This window comes from Lathyrus oleraceus, chromosome 5 (assembly GCF_024323335.1).
Source record: "Lathyrus oleraceus cultivar Zhongwan6 chromosome 5, CAAS_Psat_ZW6_1.0, whole genome shotgun sequence".
Taxonomy (NCBI): Eukaryota; Viridiplantae; Streptophyta; class Magnoliopsida; order Fabales; family Fabaceae; genus Lathyrus; species Lathyrus oleraceus.
Window position 1 is genome coordinate 229,806,745 of NC_066583.1, and position 21,978 is coordinate 229,828,722.

Below are 21,978 nucleotides of genomic sequence, written 5' to 3' on the forward strand. Positions count from 1 at the left end.
TATAATAACCTGCAAGTCCAAGAAAACTCCTTATCTCAGAAACTGACTTCGGAGCTTCCCACTTAGATACCGCTTCTATCTTAGAAGGATCAACAGCAACACCACCTCTTGAAACCACATGACCAAGAAAACTAACCTCTTCTAACCAAAATTCACACTTGGACAGTTTAGCAAATAACTTCTTTTCTCGTAGAACTCCTAAAACCACTCTCAAATGTTCAGCATGCTCTTCTTCAGATTTCGAATACACCAAAATATCGTCAATAAACACCACAACAAACTTGTCTAGATACGGATGGAAAATCCTATTCATATACTCCATAAATACCCCAGGCGCATTAGTCACACCAAAAGGCATTACAGAATACTCATAATGTCCATACCTTGTTCTGAAAGCAGTCTTCTGAACATCCTCAGTTTTCACACGTATCTAATGATACCCTGATCTCAAATCTATTTTGCTGAACACACTCGCACCAACCAACTGATCCATCAAATCGTCAATCCTCGGCAAAGGATACCGATTCTTGATCGTCACTTTATTCAGTTGCCTGTAGTCCACACACAACCTCATAGTACCTTCTTTCTTCTTAACCAATAACACTGGTGCACCCCACGGTGACACACTCGGACGAATAAATTTCTTATCCAACAGATCTTCCAGCTGACTCTTCAATTCAGTTAACTCAACAGCCGACATACGGTACGGAGCCATCGATATCGGCCTAGTACCAGGTACCAATTCAATCGAGAACTCAACTTCACGCTCTGGCGGTAATTCATTCACTTCTTCCGGAAACACATCAGGAAAATCACACACCACTGCCAGATCGCAAATCACCAGTTTCTCCTTAGCCTCCAAAGTCGTTAACAGCATAAACAACTCTGCCCCATCTGCTACTGCCTCATTCACCTGCCTTGCTGATAGAAACAAACTCTTTCCTTCCTCAATCTCAGGAAAGATCACAGTCTTATCAAAACAGTTAATAAAAACTCGGTTAAACACCAACTAGTTCATACCCAGGATAACATCAATCTGCACTAGTGGAAGACACACTAGGTCCATCCCAAAGTCTCTACCAAAAATACTCAAAGGACAATTTAAACAAACTGAAGTAGTAGTCACTGAACCCTTCGCAGGAGTATCAATCACCATACTTCCATGCATCTCAGATATCTCTAATTTAAGTTTCACAGCACAATCCAAAGATATAAAGGAATGAGTCGCACCTGTGTCAATAATAGCTACAAGAGGAAAGCCATTAATATAACACGTACCTCGGATCAAACGATCGTCTGCAGAAGTCTCAGAACCCGATAAAGCAAAAACCTTGCCTCCCGACTGGTTCTCTTTCTTCGGCTTAGGACACTGTGGACTGATATGACCCACCTCTCCACAGTTGAAACAAGTCACAGTCTTCAACCGACACTCTGCAGCCAAGTGACCACCTTTGCCACACTTAAAACACTTCTTCTCATTACTGGTACACTCATGGATACGATGCCCAGCCTGACCACATCTGTAACACTTAGCAGGGGCACTGGAATCTCCCTCACTAGGTCTCTTCATCCCACTCTGTCTCTGGAAACCCTTGCCAGCTGCATACGGTTTTCCACGATCATTCTGATTCTTGACTTTCCTATCAACCCTCTGCTGATAGCTCTCCGCTCTGGCCTTGGTATCCTGTTCAAAAATCCTGCAACAGTCCACCAGGTCAGAAAACACTCTGATCCGCTGATACCCAATAGCCTGCTTGATCTCGGGACGTAGCCCGTTCTCAAACTTCACACATTTTGAAAATTCCCCAGTAGCCTCGTTATAGGGAGTGTAATACTTCGACAACTCTGTGAACTTAGCAGCATACTCAGTAACAGACCGATTGCCCTGCTTCAATTCCAAGAACTCTATCTCTTTCTTTCCTCTGACATCCTCTGGAAAGTACTTCCTCAGGAATCTCTCTCTGAACACCGCCCAAGTGATCTCAGCATTCCCAGCAGCTTCCAACTCAGTGCGGGTAGCAACCCACCAATCATCTGCTTCCTCTGACAGCATATGCGTACCGAACCTGACCTTCTGGTTATCGGCACACTCAGTCACTCGGAAGATCCTCTCAATTTCCTTCAACCACTTCTGAGCGCCATCTGGATCGTATGCTCCCTTGAACATTGGGGGATTGTTCTTCTGGAACTCACTCAGTTGACGAGCAGCTCCCATTCCCACAACATTCGGATTCCCTCCAAGTACTCTAGCTAGCATACCCAGAGCCTCAGCAATCGCAGCATCGTCTTTACCTCTTCCTGCCATCTCTATTCTGAAAACCCAACAAGCTAAAACAATAAGTACTGATAGGGTTACACAACACCTATCACGTACAGGGAACAGAATAATTACGACTCGACTCGACCGACTATGCTTTGATACCACTAATGTAACACCCTTCTAAAATACCCCAAATATTTAATTAAAACAACATATATAAATCAGAGTAAGTATGCAATTAAGGGTGTCACACAATCACTTCACACCATTCACCATAATATTTAGTCATGCTCATTATTTAACTCAAAACATAAAGCATTGCACAATACGCAGCGGATAGAGATCAAATCGATCATTCAAAACATGTAGCACATTACATGTAAAATTATTCAACAAGGTAAAACATCTCGTCCCGATGTTACATCTATCAGAGCATGACCCACTAAGGAACTACACTAGACTCCAAAGACTAGCTTCTACTCAATCACTGCTCGTTACCTGAAACATAGTTGTAAGGGTGAGTTCCTCAATCGATATAATAAGCATTATAAATTATCATGTAATGTTAAGTAAGTTAACACATTCAATCACCCTAATCAGATCACACAATCAGTAACGACAATATCAACTCCAAAATCATACTCAACACAATCACCAAAACAACACGTATAATATTGGAATACATCCATTCATATTATACGCCATACATACATACATTATGCAATGAGACTCCATGCATGCGGTACCGACTATTCGTGAACATATAGTTCAACCTCACCGATCAAATCCAGATACGGCTACCAAGCTCACTAGTCCCACTCATTTGAGACCTAGTGACTCACTCACTAATTCCTCACCATGGGAATTAGCTACCACCCCAAGGGCTATGATATGCACGCTAACCACCTAGCATGCAAACATCAACAACAATCCACAATAACTCACTCACTAATTCCTCACCATGGGAATTAGCTACCACCATAAAGGCCATAATATGCACGCTAAATCAACTAGCATGCAAACATCAACGATCCACAATGGACATATGCTCACACTCTAAGCCATAAACAGTCCATTCACAATTGCATACATAATACATACATTCACAACGTTATTCATATCATCATACATCATCAACATATTTATCACATAATCATATCATGTCATGCCACATAATCAATCACAGTATTAGCACACTCTACTAATACCTATACTGCTCAAAACAACGGGAAATGATCCCTACTCTATCATACATCAGCTAAATTACATTACTCAGCTGAACAACCAAAAAAACTGCACAACAACAGCTCAGAAAAATCACAATCCTGCCCATACGCGTATTGCCTAGTCCCATACGCGTATGGCCCATTTCTCAGCCAAATCCCATACGCGTAACACCATCTCATACATGCTACGCGTACCAATTCCTCATACGCGTACCAACAGAGACCAAACCACGTTCAAAACATCATCTTCTTCATCCATACGCGTATGGCCTCACCCCATACGCGTACCACTCACAGAATACGCGTAATAACATGTGTATGGCGCGTATCAGCGCCAATCCTCTCCCTTCCAAGCCATCTCATACGCGTATGGCCTCACCCCATACGCGTACCACTCTCCTCCAGACCACCTCATACGCGTATTGCCTAGTGCCATACGCGTATGACCAGAAACCAGAATTTTTCCAGATCTGCTATGGCTTTCCCTGCTACGAGATTCTTCAGATCCAACCTCCCACAGTCCAATTTTACACAGTATTCGTTCATATCATTTCACACAAATCATACCCTATTCAATTTCACAAATTCTAACCTTATTACATCTAATTCCTACGAATTTCCTTCAATTATAATCCAAATTTCGTTCATCCAATATTTCACAAATTTCAGCATACATCATTCTAATCGGAGTCAAATCAATGGTTTATCACTACTGTCATACCCCAAAATTTGCCCATTAATATTTCAAGACATTCTTCAGGGCATTCCAACTCATTTTTATGACACTGATCTTAAAGGAACAAAGGCCCAGCTCACGAATGGCCCAATCCAGAAAATGGCCCAAACTGGCCTGTTCGCTACACGCTCGCCTAGCGAACGTTCGCTACGGGTTTGCTACCAGCTCGCCTAGCGAAGCTGACAGACAACAGAAAATTTCGGGCTTCACTCCGAGCCCATTAGGTCATGGAAAAAGGCATTATAAATACCAGCACTTCAGTAATGAAAAAAGGACGGAAAAACAGAGGGAGACAGACGAAAACCCTGGCACAAAAACCCTGGAGGCTACTTTAGAAACCCTGAAGGCCGCTCCTCCGCTCCGAAGCCACCGCCGTCCAACTCCACCCGATACCAAAGGTGACTTGCCAATTCAGCATTACCACTCCATTGCAGACAGGTTTGCATTACTATTATCGCTTTATTTTCTTAATTTGCATGTGATACCGCTTTATGTTCGTAACTTGCATGTGATATTATAATTGAATTCATAAACATATTTGAGGTTTTGCATGTGAATTTAAGTGTGCCTGAATATTGTGAATGCTGAACCATGTAATTATGTGTTGAATGCCATAAGCCATGCCGCAGGTTGAAGTCATACTGTTCTGAAATTCAAAACCCGCAGCCGCTCGCTAGCACATCGCTAAGCGAGCATGTAGCGAGTGTTCGCTAGGCCTTCGCTAGGCGAGGCAGAGGCGAACAGGACAGCCATTGATATTTGTTATGTTCTATGCGTAACCTGATCTATTCTATGTTAATTATGCACTGTTTTGCCTGACATTCATGCTGCTGTATTTTCTTTTGCGGTGTAATCCTCGATTGCACCCTGATTTGGTATGCTAACCCGTTTGTTGAATTTTGCAAAGGTTCATATGTCCCAGAAAAAAGACCTCCGTTAGGTCTTCCACTTTATTTGTGGGATACCCTTGTGGAGGCTCACCCTAAATTGCTTAATTAATTTTAATGTGTTAATTTTAATAATTAATTTTAATAATTAATTTTAATGTATTAATTTTAATGTATTATTTTTAATGTATTGATTTTAATGTGGAGATTCATCATAATCACCTAATTAACTTTAAAAGGTGGCCTTTAAATATGTGATCTTGGACCTCTCTTTTGCCTTATGATATCACCGTATGACGGTCATGTCCCGCGAACGTAGGGATACACTTAGCAAAGACCCTTCGGTTAAATCATCATAAAATAAATCATGGTCCCTCGGATGTTGCCTTCGAAAATACGATTTTGTCCCTCGATGACCCTTCGGTGTAGCCTACGGTTAAATGATGATCGTCCCTTCGAATGCTAAGGTATCCTTACAACTGTTGCCTTCAATGACCTATCGATGACCCTACGATGACCCTTTTACATCCAAAGGATAAAACTACTTACTTCTCAATAGTAAGGATAGTTTTACCCTCATAAGGATAGGAAATGCCCGGAAAGACCTCGGACAGGTATAACTCTCAATTACTGGATCATAACCTAAAACATTTTCCACCCCTCACACTTTGCAAATCCTAGAAAATCACCACTTGATATACATTCATACTAGAATCATTACCAAGTTACATTTTTCTAAACCGTTTTCAAAATCAAACGAGATAAATACTTTGTATACATTCATACGAGAATCATTACAAAGTTAAATTCTCTTTTTCAAAACATTTTCTAAACAATTCACCAACACTTTTCAGACAAAAATATAAGTGATCCAGCAATTAAGAGCCCATGGATAACCATGGATACAAAGGGTGCTAACACCTTCCCTTTGTATAATGTACCTCCCGAACCCAAAATCTATTGAGGTCTTTCCTGTTCTTTTCCACCTTTCCTTATTGGATAAAAGAAAAGTCGGTGGCGACTCTTGCTATCCGCGACATTGCGATAAAAAGCAAAATACCCCAAGTCAGTTCACCGTATGACAGAACTGGCGACTCTGCTGGGGAATACTTTAAAAAGAGAGGTTACCTTAAAAAACAAGATCACTTATTTAAAATTGTCTGATTTACTTTTAGGGGATTGCTTGGGTATCCTATGCTTGAGTGAAAGATCCTACACCCGGATCTAGTGTACCTTAGGTAAGTAGCAATATATCATCGCGACTATCCGGCGTATACTGGAATGGTCAAAATGATGGCTACGGTTAATGTGACACTTTGGTTGTCCTGATGGTCCTCATGTTATTTGAGGAAAAATTTGGCTTCCGCATGGTGTCATCAAAGCATTAACCAGACCTTTAGAATCCTAATTGACTCATCCTAGCCATTAGAAAGTAGTGAGATAACTGGCTTCGGTTCCGACTGGGGTTGGTTGATACTCGATACTACACTCTTTGAGATTGGACTTTAGGGAAGCTTTGGTCAACCACTTGGTGTTGCACTGAAGTGGACTTAAAGAAAGGTCGATGATTTGAGATCCTTCTAGAACCCGGTTACTATTCTAGGACAGGTTGAACCAACCAAACTTCAGTGGGGAGGGTACTTACCTATGGAACTCATGCAAGCTTTAAAACCTAGGAATGATGGTTGTGTGAATTGCTTGTGCTTGTTATTTACATAACATACATAACATCATAACATACATAACATCATCATAACATCATGGCATTGTACTAACCATTTCGAGGACTTAGGGATTTAACTTTTCTCTAGTTCGTAAAAAAAAAAAAAAAAAAAAAAAAAGAGTTTCTTTTTTGGTAGTTTATGCAAAGTTAAATTCCAAAAGTCCTTGAAAACATTTCATACATTGCATAGCATAACATAACATTGCATAACAGGTACTCTAAAGGGATCAATGTTCTCACGGTTTTCCTCCAAACAGAAAAATGGACCTCGAACAAATTGTCAAAGACCTCCAGGCTCAGAATGCTCAACTCCAGAAGATAATCTTGAACTTATCCAGGGGGCAGAGGGAACTGAAGGCTCTCTTGCTCGAGAAGAAAAAAGACAAGAAATCTGTGAGGCACACTAACCCGGGAAGAAGGCAGTTTACGAAGATCAATATGACTTTAGCACAGGCACTGCAGGGTATGCTAAAAGCAAATTTAATTACCCTCAGAGATCCTCCTACGAAACCCAACACTACTTCTCCTCGTTATAATCCCAATGCCAGGTGCGCATATCACTCTGATAGCCCCGGGCATGATACAAACGATTGTTGGTCGTTGAAAAACAAAATTCAGGATATGATCGACGCTGGAGAATTTGAATCTGATCCGCCTGAGACTCCTAATGTCATCACTGCTCCTCTGCCTAATCAAGACGAGACTGTCAATGCTGTGGAAGATACTGATAACAATTATGACTTGGATAGCTGGATTTCCCCAACAATTGGTGACGGACTCGACAATTGGAAGGCCGAAGACACTATCCCGATTTCCTTTAGTCAAGAATAATTGTTATTGCTATTTTAGTGCTTCAAAGCATTGTGTCTATACCCGGGGCATAATAGCTAATTTTTCAAGGGTTTTGTCATTTTCATAAGCATATTCATATTCAATAAATCAATGGACTTTTTGCATTCAAATATTGCGCTCTTTATCTTTCCTGTCATTTTTCAAACAAGCTATGTTTTCTTGCACACACTCACGTAATAATTTGCCGATCCATATCCACTCTGGATCCTGTTGGTAATGACTCTGCTACTGTTCATTATGACTTTGAAAATCCGATCTACCAAGCCGAGGATGGAAGTGAGGAAGATTGTTAAGTACCTGGAGAGCTTGCCAGACTAGTACTACAAGAAGAAAAGACCATACAGCCGCAAGAGGAATCAATTGAAATTGTAAATCTGGGTACTGAAATAGACAAGAAAGGAGTCAGAGGTTTCTTGGGACACTAGAATTACATTTCCCGATTCATTCCACACTTGACTGCTACCTGCAAACCCATCTTCAAATTACTAAAAAAGAAAAATCAAGAGATGGTATGGAATGATGAATGACAAAATCAAGAAGTATCTCCAAGAACCTCCAATTCTGATGCTACCAGTTGAAGGAAGACCTCTAAATATGTATTTGACCGTGTTAGAAAATTCAATAGGGTGTGCTGGGGCAACATGACGCGTCTGGTCGAAAAGAGCATGTCATACACTGCCTTAGCAAAAGGTACCGACTGTGAAACAAGATACTCACAGCTCGAGAAAGCTTGCTGCACTTTGGCTTGGGCTGCTCGCCGACTAAGACAATATATGTTGAATCATACCACTTTATTGATTTCTAAGATGGATTCTATCAAATATCTATTTGAGAAACCTGCTGTCTCCTGAGAGTGTTATCACTGATAATGGTACTAAACTGAACTCTGCATGCAGTTCAAAATAAAACACCATAACTCTTCTCCGTACCGGCCAAAGACGAACGACGCCGTGGAGGCTGCTAACAATATCAAGAACATAACAGTAACATACAAAGACTGGTATGATATGTTACCTTTTGCTCTTCATGGTTACCGCACTTCGACAGGGGCAACCCCTTTCTCTTTAGTCTATGGAATGGAAGCCGTTTTGCCAGTGGAAGTTCAGATTCCCTCTCTAAGGATCATGAAAGAGGCGGGTTTAAGCGAGGATGAATGGATTCAGACTCGACTCGATCAGATAAACTTGATTGATGAGAAGAGACTTGCGGCTGTTTGTCACGGGCAGATATATCAGAAGCGCATGACCCAAGCATTTAACAAAAGAGTCAAGAGACAGGTGTACCAAATCGCCAACTTAGTTATCAAGCGTATCATTCTACCACAAGGTGATCCCAGGGGCAAATGGACTCCCACATACGAAGGGCCATTTGTAGTTAAGAAGGTATTCTCTAGTGGAGCCATGATGCTTGCTACAATGGATGGCGAAGAGTTCCCGCATCCCGTGAACGCAGACATAGTCAAGAAAATACTACGCATAAAAGAGACCCGCTAGGTCGACGTACCTAGGCAAAAGTAAGGGCATCCCGGCGAACCCAAAGGGTTCGGGCAAAAATTAGGGATAAACATATAAAGACGTACACCCGGCAAGTCAAAAACCTGAAAAGGCGGCTTGAGCAAAAAAGGGTATCCCGGTGGACTGAAAACCTGAAAAGGCGGTCCAAGCAAAAATTAGGGATTAAAGCGTATGACTATGCCCCGTTCTCTGTCTGCTTCAACCAAGTTCAAGGGAATGAACAAGCCAATCACTTCTATCCGACCGCAGGGGATGAGAGGCTTGAAGACATAATGACAGTAGTGGAATTAAAATCAACAGGACTTTTTCTGCATAGCTTTCTCTTTGTTTGCTTGACAATTTCCTCTTACTAGGATTTCTGTCTCCTTGTACACGAATTGCCTGTTTATAGGCCCTCTTTCAAAATCAATACAATTTCATTTCCAAAAAGATGCTTTTGTTTTACTTTCTCTGTTTTGCTTGCATAAACGTCCATTGATTTAATTTGAATTGATATGTGCATGTGAATATGATAGATGTTTATCAAAATACATGCATAAAATAGCAATGGCAGTTACTAAAGGACTTCAGGATCGAGGAGAAGGTCTAACCATGCTTTCCAATGAATCTGTTGCCAATTCTATTCCCCGGCTAATCCAGTTATTCCCCAGAAGAAATGGGCATCACTAGACTGGTCATCTCTTCCACCCCCAGCCAGGCTCTGTTGAATATCTCTGCCATCAGATAAAGGTCAAATACCCCTAGCTAAGGAAGGGTCATCAATACAAATATCTCCGACCAGAAGACTGAGATCTATTTCCCCAGTAGAGCCCCCTGGAAGAATATTTCAGACACATCGTGCATTCATTACATCATTTCACATCACATACCTACATACAATTTTCGTTCCGCATCATATACATTACATCATTTCATAACATATACATGTATACAATGCCCTCATTTATTCCAGACGCATAATTCACTCATTACATCATTTCCCAGCATACGCATGCATACAACATTTGCATCTCATGCATCATGACATGGCATGAAGCTAACTTTATTTTTCAGGTTAATTATCCTCCTGATACCGTCAAAACAAAGGTCCATTCAGACGGACATCCTTATCAATTACATTCAGGATTCAACTATATCACTCAGATACGATCTAGCATACGATCCATTCTGACCTTCAACAACTCAGATACGATCTAGCGTACGATCCATTCTGACCTTCAACAACTCAGATACGATCTAGCGTACGATCCATTCTGACCTTCAACAACCCAGATACGATCTAGCGTACGATCCATTCTGACCTTCTTCAACTCAAATACAGTCTAATGTACGACCAAGTTAGACCTTCCAGTCATCAACTACAGTCTAATGTACGACCAAGTTAGACCTTCCAGTCATCGAATACAGTCTAATGTACGACCAAGATAGACCTTCAGGTCAGATTCTGCAAATACAGTCTAATGTACGACCAAGTTAGACCTTCAAGTCAGATTCTGCAGATACAGTCTAATGTGCGACCAAGTTAGACCAGATTCTGCTCAGTGACAGTCTAATGTACGACCAAGTTAGACCGTCAAGTCCTCGGATTCTGCCCAGATACAGTCTAATGTACGACCAAGTTAGACCAGATTCTGCTCAGTGACAGTCTAATGTACGACCAAGTTAGACCGTCAAGTCCTCGGATTCTGCCCAGATACAGTCTAGTGTACGACCAAGCTAGACCAGATGCTGCTCAAATACGGTTTAATGTACGACCAAGTTAAACCTTCATCTCCTCAGGTGCTACCTTCGGACAGGTACATTCCTGAATGGTAGCCTGGTATACGGCTACTCCCTTGCTCAGGTGCTACCTTCGGACAGGTACATTCCTGAATGGTAGTCTGGTATACGGCTACTCCCTTGCTCAGGTGCTACCTTCGGACAGGTACATTCTTGAATGGTAGTCTGGTATACGGATACTCCCTTGCTCAGGTGCTACCTTCGGACAGGTACATTCCTGAATGGTAGTCTGGTATACGGCTACTCCCTTGCTCAGGTGCTACCTTCGGACAGGTACATTCCTGAATGGTAGTCTGGTATACGGCTACTCCCTTGCTCAGGTGCTACCTTCGGACAGGTACATTCCTGAATGGTAGTCTGGTATACGGCTACTCCCTTGCTCAGGTGCTACCTTCGGACAGGTACATTCCTGAATGGTAGTCTGGTATACGGCTACTCCCTTGCTCAGGTGCTACCTTCGGACAGGTACATTCCTGAATGGTAGTCTGGTATACGGCTACTCCCTTGCTCAGGTGCTACCTTCGGACAGGTACATTCCTGAATGGTAGTCTGGTATACGGCTACTCCCTTGCTCAGATGCTACCTTCGGACAGGTACATTTCTGAATGGTAGTCTGGTATACGGCTACTCCCTTGCTCAGATGCTACATTTCTGAATGGTAGTCTGGTATACGACTGCTCCCTCTTCGAGCAGATTCAGCATGGCGGACGGCTCATTCTGCAACTCAGAAACGATCTAGCGTACGATCCGTTCTGATCTTTCATCCCCATCAAAGTCATCCGCCTAACGAACAGCTCACTCTGGTACTCAGATATGGTCCAGTATATGATCCATTCTGATCCCTTATTCCCAGCAGTATATAGCATACTCTGACTCCCCAGCGAAGTCAACAGCATGATGGATGATTCACCATGCGGTCTAGCGTATGACCCGGTATGACATCCATGTCTTCAGACATCGTCTAACGTACGACACAATCGGGAAATCTCCTCATCAAACTACCTGGATGGCATCTTTAAGCCCATCTCCACCAAGACTAATTGGCAAGTGCAAATTTTTGGGGCATTCTAGTGTTCAATAATCTTTCACCTCCAGACCACGAACGACACATACCATTCTACTCTCTCGGTTCAAGAATATTGAACAGGGGCAGCTGTCATACCCCAAAATTTGCCCATTAATATTTCAAGACATTCTTCAGGGCATTCCAACTCATTTTTATGACACTGATCTTAAAGGAACAAAGGCCCAGCTCACGAATGGCCCAATCCAGAAAATGGCCCAAACTGGCCTGTTCGCTACACGCTCGCCTAGCGAACGTTCGCTACGGGTTCGCTACCAGCTCGCCTAGCGAAGCTGACAGACAACAGAAAATTTCGGGCTTCACTCCGAGCCCATTAGGTCATGGAAAAAGGCATTATAAATACCAGCACTTCAGTAATGAAAAAAGGACGGAAAAACAGAGGGAGACAGACGAAAACCCTGGCACAAAAACCCTGGAGGCTACTTTAGAAACCCTGAAGGCCGCTCCTCCGCTCCGAAGCCACCGCCGTCCAACTCCACCCGATACCAAAGGTGACTTGCCGATTCAGCATTACCACTCCATTGCAGACAGGTTTGCATTACTATTATCGCTTTATTTTCTTAATTTGCATGTGATACCGCTTTATGTTCGTAACTTGCATGTGATATTATAATTGAATTCATAAACATATTTGAGGTTTTGCATGTGAATTTAAGTGTGCCTGAATATTGTGAATGCTGAACCATGTAATTATGTGTTGAATGCCATAAGCCATGCCGCATGTTGAAGTCATACTGTTCTGAAATTCAAAACCCGCAGCCGCTCGCTAGCACATCGCTAAGCGAGCATGTAGCGAGTGTTCGCTAGGCCTTCGCTAGGCGAGGCAGAGGCGAACGGGACAGCCATTGATATTTGTTATGTTCTATGCGTAACCTGATCTATTCTATGTTAATTATGCACTGTTTTGCCTGACATTCATGCTGCTGTATTTTCTTTTGCGGTGTAATCCTCGATTGCACCCTGATTTGGTATGCTAACCCGTTTGTTGAATTTTGCAAAGGTTCATATGTCCCAGAAAAAAGACCTCCGTTAGGTCTTCCACTTTATTTGTGGGATACCCTTGTGGAGGCTCACCCTAAATTGCTTAATTAATTTTAATGTGTTAATTTTAATAATTAATTTTAATAATTAATTTTAATGTATTAATTTTAATGTATTATTTTTAATGTATTGATTTTAATGTGGAGATTCATCATAATCACCTAATTAACTTTAAAAGGTGGCCTTTAAATATGTGATCTTGGACCTCTCTTTTGCCTTATGATATCACCGTATGACGGTCATGTCCCGCGAACGTAGGGATACACTTAGCAAAGACCCTTCGGTTAAATCATCATAAAATAAATCATGGTCCCTCGGATGTTGCCTTCGAAAATACGATTTTGTCCCTCGATGACCCTTCGGTGTAGCCTACGGTTAAATGATGATCGTCCCTTCGAATGCTAAGGTATCCTTACAACTGTTGCCTTCAATGACCTATCGATGACCCTACGATGACCCTTTTACATCCAAAGGATAAAACTACTTACTTCTCAATAGTAAGGATAGTTTTACCCTCATAAGGATAGGAAATGCCCGGAAAGACCTCGGACAGGTATAACTCTCAATTACTGGATCATAACCTAAAACATTTTCCACCCCTCACACTTTGCAAATCCTAGAAAATCACCACTTGGTATACATTCATACTAGAATCATTACCAAGTTACATTTTTCTAAACCGTTTTCAAAATCAAACGAGATAAATACTTTGTATACATTCATACGAGAATCATTACAAAGTTAAATTCTCTTTTTCAAAACATTTTCTAAACAATTCACCAACACTTTTCAGACAAAAATATAAGTGATCCAGCAATTAAGAGCCCATGGATAACCATGGATACAAAGGGTGCTAACACCTTCCATTTGTATAATGTACCTCCCAAACCCAAAATCTATTGAGGTCTTTCCTGTTCTTTTCCACCTTTCCTTATTGGATAAAAGAAAAGTCGGTGGCGACTCTTGCTATCCGCGACATTGCGATAAAAAGCAAAATACCCCAAGTCAGTTCACCGTATGACAACTACCCATTACATGTTATCCCATAATACCCATTAAACGATGATACACCCCCCTTACCTGAGTTAATCCGGCAATTGATTCTTTGACCCTCAAGCTTTTCCTTTCTTCAACCCTTGTTCTCTTGCTCTTTGCCCTTTTCCACTTTTGAGTCGTTTCTCTGTTTTCACGTGAAAACCTCTTTTTACCAAATGGGACTCTTTTTACTGATTCCAACTTTTATTCCAATAATAATAATATAATAATCCCAATAATATTCCAATAATAATCCAATTATTTAATTAAATTAATAAATATACTATTAACTTAATTTAAATAATTATCTTATTTTTATTGGGGTGTTACAGAGAGCACCACTATTATTCAGTGGATAAAGCTTCTGACCAGATGCAAGTCTTCAATGTCTCTCTTGGCATACTTCTTCAATACGTTTTATGTTGTTCAAACCTCCAACGACTATTTTTCTATCTCTATAAAAGGAAGTTGAAGATTCAAAGGAAGGTTACAACATATAGAAAGATCTTAGCATAACTCTGAGTTGTTATTGTAACTGTTATAGCATAAGATCTTAAAATTTCTTATTTTAGATTTATCTTAGAAATATTAGAAAGGTTGAAAACCTTTATGATTATTGCACAACTGTTATACTTCTGATTGTGTATTAAAGTATAGTAGTTATTTTGTCTACTAAACAATTTGTTTAAAGTAGAAGAAGTCTCTTGCTTGCGTGCTTGAGTAAGTAAGTCTTAAACAAGTGGGTTTAAGCAGGAAGTCTTGAGAAGTGGCTTGAGCAAGGAAGTATTGAACCATAGGGTTTAAGCAGAAAGTCTTGAGTAGTGGCTTAAGCAAGGAAGTCTTGAATCAGGGGTTTCAAGCAGGAATTCTTGAGTAGTGGCTTAAGCATTTGTAATCAGTTTTGTTATAGTGAAAGGCTCTTATTAAGGCAAGGGGACTGGACTAATCTCAATTGAGGAGAGGAACCAATATAATCTTTATGTGTTATTTGAATTTACCTCTAAACTTTATTTTCTGCTGATATTACACTTTCTAGTAACATACTCTAAACGTATTTCAGTCTCTGAAGTTCTGTGTTCATAAGTCGGACAAATTTTTGGCATACACAATTCAACCACACCTTCTTATGTATTCTTCTTACCTTAAGTTGGCATCAGAGCATGGTCAATGCATAAACACTTAATAGTGGCACAGAAAAGATCCTGATAAAATTACTAATCCCATCACGCCTAGCACTTCCTCTGATACTAATGGAGATTCACCTCGTGGCAACAATAACCACAACCAAAGTACACCTAGTTATACTGCTAGACCACCAACACTCAATGGTGATTCCATTGAATTTGAATGGTGGAAAAGCAAGATGTACACTTATATCATTGGGTTGGATGATGACTTGTGGGATATCCTTGAAGATGGCACTGGTTTTCAGGTCAATAGTTTTAGGATGGTTGCTGATATGAAGTCTCTCACTCCTAATCAGAAAAAGATCTATAGAAAACATCACATAGTGATAAGAATTATTGTTGGTGCCTTGCCTTATTCTAAGTATATAAAGATTATTGATAAGTCTACTGCTCAGGCTATCTTTAAATCTCTATGTGCTATCTATGAAGGTAATCAACAAGTGCAATAGGCTAAAGCTAATATCTTGGTTCAACAATATGAGTTGTTGATAATAAAGGAGGATGAGAAAATTGAATCCATGTTCTCAAGATTTCAAGTTCTTGTTTCTGGAGTTCAGGTCTTGAACAAGAGTTACACTACTATGGATCATGTCAAGAAGATTCTTAGGAGTTTAACTGCCAAATATGGACCTAAAGTAATTGCTATTCAATAAGCCAAAGACTTAAACACTATAAGTCTTTAGAGTCTTGTTAGAAACCTCTAAAGTCATTAAATAAAGTTAAATGAAGATGCGCCTGAAAAGAAAATGAAAACATTGGATTTAAATTCTTCTGAGAGATTTGAGAGATCTTCTCAAACTAAAAGGCTCAAAGAAGCCACTCATGATGAAGAATATGATGATGATGATGAATTAGATTTTATCATTAGAAGATTTCGACAACTGGCCAGAAGAAAGAACAAATTCTATGATAAGAGAGATTACTTCAAAGGGTCAGGTTCTGGGAGTAAATATTAGGATGGTTGTTTCAACTACAACAAGCCTGGTCACTTTATTGTGAATGTCCCGATCTCCACAAAGACAAAAGAAAGAAGGAAAACTTCCAGAAGAACAACTTCAAAAGCAAGTTCAAGAAAAGTCTCATGACATCATGTGAATAACTTGACAATGAAGAAGAAGATGAAGAAACCAACCTCGCCCTGATGGCTTCAACCTTTTTAGATTCAGAATCTGAAGTTGGTTCTGATCCAAAGTTAGAAGATATAAACAGGCACTTTCTAACTCTCTATATCTGATTTGGGTGCTCTTTGTCATGATTTCATGGAAAGATGTCAGCAGAAAGTCGGGCATGTAAAAATGCTAACAAGGCAACGTGACCTTTTGAAAGATGAGTTAAAACTTTTTGAAGAAAAATCTGAACAACTTGAGAAATATCAAATTGCTTTTCTCACAAGACACTGCAAAGAAGGGGCCCATTTCATTTGGAGGAGTGATTACTTTCATAGCTCGCGACATAGGCTTAGATAGGGAGCTTGCTACGTTAGAACCACTACCCATGCTCTCTTTAGACATAGATGCATGTCGCCATATGCAGTTAATTAAGAATAGGAGAGATGGAAGATATTCTTTGATGATAGGAAACAAAAAGGTGCCTAGTGTTATTTTACCTTTCCCAACCGCACCGATGTGCAGGTGAGGGCCAATTGGATTTATAACTTGAATGTCGGTGTTGATACCGGACCGGTGCCCATGGACATTCATGAGAATGTCGCTGCTGATGGTGTTATGAAAGATGAGTTTGACTAGAGAGCGGGCCTCTTCTATACATGATCCTCCATCATACCACTCCCCATATATTCCTGCTTCACTTGCACACAACACACATTTTTCTGACCATTTTACAGGTACTTCTTCCGGAGCCGCACATACTTCACTTGATGATATACTCAGTGAGATGCATGCCCGAAATACTATAGATGCCGAGAGAGATACCATGATTTGTGCCATGATGCAATAACAAATAGAAGTGATGTAGTATATGCATCAAATACATCAGGCATCCAGGAAGCAATCTCCACAAGAATATAACTATTTTGCTATCTAGACAACCCTTGATGAGGCTCTCTAAGAGCTCTAACACTGGAATGATATTGATGCAGAACATGACACCCTGTTCTAAGCTATACAACAACAACAACAACTTGACATGATGACACATATTCAAGCAATTCAGGCCCAACAACATGACTATGCAGGACGGGTTGAGCATAATATGGGGGATCTGATTGATCATATGACAACATTACATGTGAGGATGGACGATATGATACAGTATGTGCATCATGTAGGAGTATCAACTCCTCATCTTCATGGTCGTGGAAGGCATGGTTGGAACCGAGGTCGTGGCCGCCGCCGAGCCATCTTTTCCCAAATTCTTTCTTCCTTTTCCCACTTTGATCAAAACATTGGGGACAATGTTTGGTTTAAGTATGGGGAGGAATTCTATTGATTTTGACTTTATTGCTTTTTAGTTAGATTTTTAGTTTTTTTTTCTTCAGTTTATTAGGACTTTGCATTCTTAATTAATTGTTGTTAGTAGAGACAATGCATGTGTTGTTGAGTATTTATGTGTGGTTTTTTGCTGTTTATTGATTCTCCCATTTTCTTGAGCCATAACAAAAAAAATTGACTTTGAAAATCATTGCATGATTAGAAAGTATTAGGCTATATATGAAATTGAGGATAGATTGTAGAGACTTGGGAAAACCTTACAAAATTGGTATATTTTTAACACCTTAAGTATCCTGAATATGGAAGTTGATTTGAGTAGTATGTAATAGCCTTGAATTCTCATCATTTGATAGTCCTTAAGTAGTTTATTTAGCAGTCAACACCATCCTAAACACACATTACGCAAGAAGAACGAGCTTAATGTGATTGTGCTAGAATGAAAAAGGACAAAAAAGAGGATGAGTAAGTTAGACTTGATCATAATAATATGATTCATATTAGTTTGCATAAGAGTGAGGTTTGTGACCGCACAATTGCAGACTTGTGTTCTTACGATATCCTTAGTGTACGAGTTAGTACCTATAAATACAAATCCTAATCAAAGTCGAGTTTGTGGCCCAATATGAATGCAATTTCTTTTCACGAGTCTTGACATTAGATGCTGCGGTTTTCAAAGTTTTTTTCAATATGAATGCAGAGATTCCCCATTTGGAGTTGGCATGAGATAAAGTGAAGCAAAATTGGTCCAAAAGTGGAGAAAAGAGCATATAAGCATGAAACACTTCAACATGTGGCATTTTCACCGTGTGGCATTCGCCACAGGGGCATGACGCTCGTCATGGCCCTCTCACTTGCCACGTCACCCACATTAAACTCATGGCAAACGCCATGAGGCCATGACGAATGCCATGGACTTCGCGCCCATAATTTTAGCAACTGCATGACTGAGTTTCTCTCCCACTCACCCATATTCTTCTCAATTGATTTCTGCATGAATTCTACATCACCTCAGAGTCACAAAACTATATATAGGTTTCATTTTTAGGGATCCAAGCTTTTTTTAGAGTTAGCTAGGCATAAAATTTACAGTGAAAAAGAGTACTCAACTGTTCACACCAGGCGATTGGTACATCATTACTTTGCAAATTCAGAATTCATATGTTTGTACTTTAATCAACAGTTAATTAGTCTTGCCGTTATTTTCATTTGGAAGCTCTTTCGTTTAAGTTTTCCGCTTTATTTTCCCGCGCTGCATTATTTTCTATAAGCGTTTATATTCTTTAATTTTCTGTACTTGTTTATTTTAAGTTCTTAATATTGCAATTGTTGTTTTTAATTGATTTGACCATTCCTAGTGTTATTGTTTTTAGTTTCTAAGTGGTACATATCATTGACATCTACTACCATATACATGTATAATTGTTTTTGAACTTAATGTTCCAAAAACACACACACACACACACACACACACATATATATATATATATATATATATATATATATATATATATATATATATATATATATATCATTGCTACTATTTGTATTTATTATTATTATTATTATTATCATATCCATGTTTCTATTTTGCACGCATAATAATTATAATATGAGTTTTGTCTCAATTACGTTCAATTAAAATTCTTAGAGTCCAGATATGAGGATCTTCGTTTCGACGGGACTCAGTAAATAAAATTGGCGTATGATTTTAATATTAATATATTTTTCCGGTTCTGATTTTTAGTTTTTAAAGTCAATTTTTTTTGCGCAAAAGCAAAAACACTCAGGTACTGGTCAACAACATGACAATATGTGACTGATCACCCGATCGTAAAAATTGGATTTAATTTCTAAAAACAGCGACAACGCTTTAGTCATTGATTAAGATTTATTAGTTTTCAAAATTTGTTTCAAAATTGTAATTTGTGGAGTAACATCATGACTTTTACGGTTTCGAAGCATAACACGGGCCACACGAAATTGAGCAGTGTTTTTAAATTAATAATTTCTTTCAAAAAATATTTTGAAAACCAAAATAAATGCCAAAGAATTATTGAGTTCTAGGGGAGTGATTGGAAATTGCATCCCGGTCTCGCTTTTAATTGTTTTTAGAAACAAATTCTACTTCTATCCCCTTCTCAAACAAAAATCGATCAATCTTAAATTTACATAGCGACAATAGATAACAAATAAGTTGACTAAAAGTCTAGGTGGATTCGACATCTTTTGTATTACTTTGATAAAGTCTGTGCACTTGCAGATAAACTATCACACGAAGCAACACATCAAAAGGCAATCAGGTGTGGAAAATGCTCATTAGAGTTGTTGATCTTTAGGTTGTTAAGAAGAAAAGTGGAATACAATATATCAAATGGTCATACAAGATGCAAAGATAATTGTTTGCCGCTCTGTTTGGATATATCTATTTTTCATGTTGTTAACTTCATAGCCACGTTGCAGGATGATCAAATCCATGTGACAACTCGGAACCATTAGTTTAAAGATTAGTTTGAACATGAAAGTTATTGTCTTTACAATGGAGAGCCTATCGTTAATGATGACACTTTCAAAGTTTATCCAAATAAATTAAAACTTGTATTTAATGGAGGAATGACTGTTTCAAAGTTGACAATACCCGAAATATCGTCACACCAATTCAAGTTTAAGTCGATTGTCGAGTTTCTAATTTGAAATTTCATCACCGATCTTTTATATGGTGAGATGTGTTTTTTTTTTATACATATGGTGTATATTGCTTTGTTTCACAGCATATGCATATTGATCTAACTACATATCAACTACATGAATACATTATAACATTTTCTGATTCTCATATCATTCAGACGTCATATATGAGTTTTAAAAGATGTTATCAAGACGCAAATGAGCGGTGGTGGTAAGAAACCATGTGTCAATATAACTCTGCATGACAAAGTTGGAAATGTTATTGAGGTTGCGTTATGGGATGATTACGGTAAATAGTTCATGAACTATAATAGCTCTAACAAGTCTCCTGTTCCAACACTCGTTGTCTTAAGACATGCGTGGTGTAAGCAAAATCAAGGTTAGAAAGTTATTATAGAACACATCTTTGTTTATTGCATTGTATTTGGTTCACTAAGGGCCTGTTTGAAACACTTTTCAATTTTAGTTCTTAAAATTTGTTTTTCAAATCTATTTTAAAAAACTATTTTTAAAAAGAAAATTAACAAAAAATTTGTTTGATAAACTAGTTTTTAGAAACTGTTTTAAAAATATAAAAATGAAAAAACTTGTTTGATAGTCTAATTTTTTAATAGTATTTTAAAAAGAGAATAAAAATATATATTTTATCATCTACTTTTAAAATCTATTTTTTTATATAAAATATTACAAACTTAAAAAAATTAATTGATATTTGTTCGAATACAAATAATTGGGTAAAAGCAATTTTTTAATTTTACAAATTACATAACATTTGTTTGATGAATATTTTTCTTTATTTTTTTATTACTATTTTTAATAACGTTTCTCTTAAAAAATTGGAATTAATTATTTTCAATAACTTTGATAATTTTTAATAGTTTAAATTTTTTGAAAATATATAAAGTTGTAATGACTATGAAGAATCTGATATAAAGTATGAAGGAGAAACCATTGTGTTAAAAAAAATAATAAAATCTTTGAAAATATATTATTATTATTATTCGAGTTTATTTTATTTATATTTTTATTATGTACTATTTTGTTGTGTGCAATGATTATGTTTAGAATTTGAGTTTAAAGAATGAATTTGTTAAATTATGATATTTTAAAATCTTGAAAATTTATAGGTGTCCTAATTTTTTTAGAGACTCGATCACATGGTTCGACCAATTTAATAACTATACATTTTCTTCATGGAGACTAGTTTATTCAACCGAATTATCTAGATTAATCTGGTTTAATCATTCGGTTCGACCAATGATATAGTGGTTCGACCAATAAATTAGTGATTCGGTACTCTTATTGATTTGATGATCAATCTAATTTTTAAAATAGTGAATAAATTTATTTAAAAGTGAATTTTTAATATTTTAAGAATTTAAAATAAAATTAAGAAATATAATAATAATAATAATAATAATAATAAAGTAAAAAATGGGGTTGCACGTTTAATAGAAAAAAAGGTTATATAGTGAAAATAATTAAGAAACACAAAAAAAAAATTAACTAAAATAAATAA